This window comes from Lepus europaeus, chromosome 5, assembly GCF_033115175.1.
Source record: "Lepus europaeus isolate LE1 chromosome 5, mLepTim1.pri, whole genome shotgun sequence".
NCBI classification, from domain to species: domain Eukaryota; kingdom Metazoa; phylum Chordata; class Mammalia; order Lagomorpha; family Leporidae; genus Lepus; species Lepus europaeus.
This window is the reverse complement of record NC_084831.1, coordinates 15,232,727-15,239,052: the sequence shown is the minus strand read 5'-3', so window position 1 is coordinate 15,239,052 and position 6,326 is coordinate 15,232,727.

Sequence of the window (6,326 nt, the reverse complement as noted above, 5' to 3'; positions counted from 1 at the left end):
GATTTGGGTTCTGCTGTGTGACTCTGGGCGAGTTGCTCTCCCTCTCTGGGCATCTCTGCCGCCAACGGACAAGATTCTTTCAGAGCTCCCTGAAAACTGTGATTCCGCGCACCTGCCCCAGGAGAGGGCTCGTCCTCCCTGGGGCTGCCCGTCACGCTGCCCGCTGCTTCTCCAGGTCCCGGGCCCCTGGTGGGCTGAGGGGACAGGGAGCTTGTCATGCCCCTTGCCCCTCCTGGACCCCCAAGCTCTGCCACAGATCTGCCGACACCCACACCCTGTCCACTGCCTACAGGTGACAGATGAGTGACCCCTCATGGCAGAGGGGTCGCTGGCTCCTCGGCCAGCACCCAGCTTAACCCCTGCCATCCCGCACTCCCGGGTAGTCTGGCCCGAGGGCTCACAGGCCTTGGCTGTCCTCACCACCATGAGTCCCTGTCCTTGTGTGTGTCTGTCCACACTTTTTAGGCGCCAAAGGCCAGGCCTCTGGCCCCACCACCCGTTTTGGAAGCCCCCGTGGCTGTGTGTACGTCGGTAACAGTTGTACAAAATAAATTCTATTTATCGCTATTGTACCCCGAGTGAGGGCTGGCTTTGTGTGTGACAGGTGCCCAGTGGTGCCCGGGGGACGGGGCCAAGCCTGTGCCCAACAGAGCTGCTGGGTCTGGGGACACCTCCAAGGCCACCCAGCAGGACCTGGCCATCTTCCCCAGGGTGGTCCCTTCCCTCCGCCCTGTTCCCCTTCCCCACACAGGTTTGAGTCCTGGCCCCGTCTCTTATTATCTGAGTAGTGTTGAGAAACTTGCTTCCCTGAGCCGCAGTCTTCACTTCTGTAAAATAGGAACAGCTGTGCCTCTGCCGAGGGTTTACTGTGAGGACTTTGCTGTGTATCAAACCCCCAGCACACAATAGGTGCTTGATTGCCCATGGCTTCTCCTTGTTCTTGTCCAGGGGTTTCCAAGCGTTTCCCCTGATGTGGCCACCAGGGGGCGCCAAGGGATAGCGCCCCAGGACAGATAGGGCTGGGGGACCGGGAGGTGGGGATGAGTCAGCCAAGGTCCCTGGACAGTGGAAAACGGGGGCAGGGGTCGGGGATGGCCGGGCGTGCCCATGAGCAGGGGCCTGGGGGAGAGCAGTGCAGGGAGCCATCCTAGGGACTGCTCTTAGGGAAGTGTTCCTGGGAGAAGGTGTGGGGGGTATAGACCGCCTGGGGGTGGGAAGGAAGTGACCGGTTCTGAATGGGGGGATGGTACCAGTGGGGGGCCTGGGACGTGGGCGGGGCTAGGGCTTACTGCACAGGGCAGCGGGGCGCCGGGCAGCAGTGGGTGCTGGTGGAGCGGGCAGGGCCAGCAGTGAGGAGAGGATGGAGGGAGCTGTTGCTGGGGACAGGGTGCTGGAAGGCCTGAGCAGCTGGACGGGGACCCTGATGGGGTCTGGAGCAGAGGAACGAACTGGGGAGAATCGCAGGGGTCCAGCCCGGGTGTTGGGCAATGGGGGGTCCTCTGGGGTGGGAAGGTAGTTTGGGGAACAATGAGTCTCCTCACATTTGGGCCGTGTGTTGGGGAACAACGGGCTTGGGGTGAGCACCACACAGGGCCCTGGGATCAGCCATGCACTGGCCTCCCTGCCAGTGCTCCCACCGCATCCCAGGACCACGCTGGGCTGTCCTGACAGGCCCTGGCGACCCTCCGGTGGCTCAGGCCAGCCAGGGCTGAGTCACGCCCAAGCCAGCCCCTCCCACCTGGGTTTGGCCTTAAGCAGCCCCGGGCTCAGCGGGGCCCCTGCCAGCCCACCCCACTGGCCCAGTCGGCCTCCGCTGGCCCCGGGGCCCCAGCTCTGCAGCTCTCGCCGCCTCAGCCTCAGCGCCTGCCCCATCGCACCCTCCCTGGGTGGCCACGTGCAGCACCAAGGTTAAAGCTCCCTGAGTTGTCCAGAGCGGACAGAGAGGAGGCCCGTCAGCTCTATCAGAAAAACTTCAGAGGGCAAAGGCTCGGCCATGGGTGTGGTGGCCGCCGCCGCGGCGGGGCCAACACATATACCACATGGGAGGCCGTGGGAACGGATGCTATGGTGTCCTCCACCCGGAACAGAGCTCAGCCCCTCGACCTCCCGCGTGTGTGCCCACCCCCCATGGCTCCATCCTGAGCCAAGACAGTGCAGCCAGGGGCTATGGTGGCCGAGCAGGTGGGCAGCTTGGCCAGCAGGATCTGCCCGGCTCCTTCCTGGTCTACACTGTGCCAGGCCCTCTCTGGGGGAAGGAAAGGCCTCAGGGTGGGAGTTCAGGCCAGGCCCCCACCCCTCTGGGCTCCAAGGTGGGGCCGGGGGAGGCTGAAGACGAATCTGGCTTCCGGGATCAAAGTGTCTAGCACTGTTGCTCTTGTGCCTGCGCCAGCTCCGGGCTCACCCTGGGTTCTGGGTGGGGAGGGCGGGCCAGGACACTGACCCAAGGGGGGAATTAGGGCTTGGGTGGGGGGGTGCCAGGCTCCGGGAAGCACTGACTGCCTAGAAATAGCCGCGAGCGTTGACGCAGCAGCCAGAGGTTGCCCCAGACTCCGCTCTGACACCCCCGGCCGCTGCCTCTGCTGGGACCCACCTTTCTCGCCCAGCCTCAGTTTCGCCACCTGTGTGACATCAAGGCCCCTCCCTACCACCGTGGAAAGGCCATCTTGGTCTGCAGGCTCCTAGCGGAGTGCCCGATAGGGAACCCAGACACAGTAAGAGGGGTCCTCCCACACACACCAGCTGGGGTGTCCCTAGACATCTGTGGCCAACCCTGGGACAACCTTGCCAAAGAGGCAGCCACAGGCCCAGGCCGGCCCAGTGCCAAGGGACTGGGTCCTGGCCACCCTCCGCTGCCCAGGCCACAGGGGGTGCTCCGCCAGGGACCCTGGAATGTGCAGGTCCCTCCCTCCCTCCCTTGTCCGTCCTGCCAAGGGGACAGCCCAGGAGGGAGCCTCTGAAATAGCCAGATCTGGTTAGCTAGGCTAATTTTAAAAGCCACTCTGGCTGCCCCTTGGGCCCTTCTGGGAAGCCTTGAATGTCCCTGTGTGTGCCCCTGGGAGGCAGGACCAGGGGACAGTGGTAGGGATGGGGGCTGGGCTCCGAATGCAGCCTGCTGGTGCTGGAGACCCTAAGCTATCTCCTGGGCCCTGCCAGTCTGGGGCCCAGGGTTGGGGCTCAGGGGCCCAGCTCCTGTCTCTCTGTCCCTGTCTCCAAGGCCCCGCCTCGTCTCCTCTGCCTGCTCTCCCCAGGCAGATCTGGGCAGGGGGCCTTCCCTCTGCAGCTCTGTGCTGTCCTCTCCTCTCTGTCCCTCTCTGCCCTGCCTCAGTGTCCCTTTAGCGCTGTGTCCCTGCCTCTCTGCAGGAGGCCACATCCAGCATTCCTGACAGCTCACAGCCTGGGCCGCGCGCCCCAGGTCGGGGGAGAGGTGGCGTCCACCTGGGAGCCAGGGTTGCAGGTGGGGCTGCTGGGGCGGTGCAGGCATCCTGGGAACTGACAGGAGCTGTAGCTGCAGGCAGGGCCAGGTCCAGGCACGACCTCGGCCATCTGGCCAGGCCAGGTGCCAGTGGGAGGAAGGAGCTTCGGCCGTGGCGCTGCCAGACTTAGCAAACAGAAACACACGGTGCCCAGTTAAATTTGAATGTCACATAAACAAGGGATAATTTTTAGTTTAAGTATACCTCGTGCAATATTTGGGACATACTTATACAGAAAAATGATTCCTTGTTTATCTGAAATTCAGTTTTAACTGGGTGTCCGGTATTTTACTTGGCACCCCAATCCAGTGAGGCTCCGGCAGGGGAAGGGAGAGGTTTCTCAGGTACAGCAGGGGTTTCATATGCCAGTCTGATGGAGGAGGCATAGCTCCTGCCTTCAGGGAACTCTCAGTTTCCTGGGGGTGGGGGCCCTGATACCTCCTCACTGGAACCATGGCCTTTGAAAGGGAGGGGGGGGGTGTAGGCTCTGCTGGGCCCAGCACCTGACACATGATAGGTGCTTCATAGTGTTTGTTGAATGAATGAAGGATCCCCCAGCCCATGGCCAGGGGTGGCGCTGCATGGCCAGCAGGGGGCCCCAGCTCCCTACCTCCCAAGCTCCCTGGAGCCAAGGAGAATGGCACCGCCCCCACCCCCTGGGTGCCCCAAAGTGAGCCTCAGAGGAGCAAGGGGGCCGTGGGGTGGGAGGGGGCCAGCTCTTCCCCTGTGCCGTCATTTCCCAGGCCCCAGTGCCATGCCAGCGTCCCGCCTGGGTAAGGGTGCAGGTGCCAGGTGGAGACCAGAGCAGGGCTCTCTCTGACCACTGGCCTCCAGCGCTGCAGAGATGAGGGGGGCTGGGGGGGCAAACCAAAGAGGCACTGCTCAGTGCTCCCCGCGAGAATGTCGACAAACCCGGGGGATTTCTGGGACCCAGAAAGCTGGGGATCCTTATTTATGGGGGTGAGATTTGGGCCTGTGGCTCATCAATCTCAAGGGTCCTTCTGGAGGCGGAAGACCAGTAGGGACCGGCCTGCTGCTGCCTCCCACCCCCACTCCCCACCTTCCCCCAGGGCAGGGGCCCTTAGTTAACCATTCCTCTCATTCCTCATTGACTGGCTGTCACCACCCACTGAGGTGTCCCGCCGAGGCCCTGTGTCAATCCCACCTGTTCCAAGGCCAGCACTGGCTTCCGGGGTGACCTAGGGCAAATCTCTGTGGTCCAGGACCTTGGCTTCCCCAGCCCTACAATGGGGTAGCACTAGCAGCCATCCATAGGCTCCTGCAGGATGCGTGGATGGTGTCGGCCCCCAGGGAGTGGCTTGGGGGCGGGAGCTGCTGCTGTTGCTATGAGGAGGAGGAGGATGAGTTCAGGGGCCCTGGTTGGGTGGCAGGAAGCAGCGGGCTGCCTCCATGGTCTGTGCCCCGCTGGTGCCATTCTGGGAAGGCCACACCCGCCTTCAGGCATCTCAGCCCCATCCCTCCTTTTCCAGGACCCTTGGCTGCTTCGGGGTTGGGGTGTGGGGGCTGGGGGCTTTAGGTGCTGCAGGAAACCCTTCAGAGATGAGTGAGGGGTGGGCCCACAGCTCCAAGCCCAGCCCCCTCTGCACCTGCAGTGTGGGTGGAGTCTGCCCCATCCTTACCCCTGCCCCCGCTCCCGTTGCTCAGGCCTCGGTTTCCCCAGCTGTGCAGCCAGGGGCTGGCTGGAAGTGCTGCCGTCCTGGACAGGGGCCCCTGTCTGTGTCATCTTGTTAGTAACAGTTCAGCCCTGAGCCTATAATCACACGTGTCCGGGGATGAACTAACACAGCGTTTCTCTAAATTGGGCTCTCACTGTGGCTCTCGGTGGAGTCAGAAGCGCCCTCAGCCCCCAGCTGGTCATAATCGGGGAGGTTGTCCCCACCTGCCCTGCAAGGCCCAAGGGACACCCCCCCCCCCCCCGGGAGCCAGCGGTGGGCCCTGGGGACCTGTCTCTGCCATGCTCTGTGCCAGGCACTCTTCACCCAGGGTCCTCGCCACCGCTCTGGGAGGCAGAGACCACTGGGACGCTGTTTCAAAGGACACTACAGCGCAGAGAGGGGAAGTCAGTTGCCCAAGGCTGCTCAGCTGGGGTGTGCCAGAGGCCGACTTTGAACCTAGCTCTGACTCCAGGGCTTCCATCTTGGCTTGAGGCTGAGAAATGCCCCTCCCAGCTCAGCCCAAGCCTCCCCCCAGGGACTCTGGAGGCCCCGCAGGTTGGTGGCAGCCGGCTCAGTGCACACGTGACACTGCCAGCGACCCCTTCCCCACTGGACACAAAGACCCTGCTCCCTTCTGCACTTCCCACTTGGCCACCCGCCCTCCTCCAGCCCTGGGCCCGGCGCCTGCCTGCTGCTGCCCCGTCCCATGCCCTGAGAAGCGGGGTCTGAGGCCGGAGAGCGGGGTGTTGGTGGAGCGGCCAGAGGCAGTGCCCCTGCTCGGGCGGGCGGGCGGGCGGGGAGCCTGCGGTTTCCCTGTTTGTTCTGGAGATCCCGGCCGCTTCCCAGAGGAGACAGCTAGTGGTTCCCAGGCCACAGCCCCTCAGGCGGAGCCAGACCGCGGCTGGCCAGGCCGGGAGCACTGCCCGCCAGCCCTCCCGGGCTCCGCCAGGCCCTGGCGCTGGGTGGTCTGGGAGGGGGCCAGGATGGCCTCTGGAGCCGTGACCAGCGCCAGGCTCGGGGCTGCCCTGCCAGGGACCCAGAGGGGGTCCTAAGGGCCTCCCAAGGGACCCCCATCCCCCTTAGGCTTCCAGCTGGCTCAGCCAGGAGCCCACCTTACGGCTGGTAGAGTCAGCGTTGGCGTGGAGACCAGCCCCCAGCCCTGCCCTCCTCCGCACCT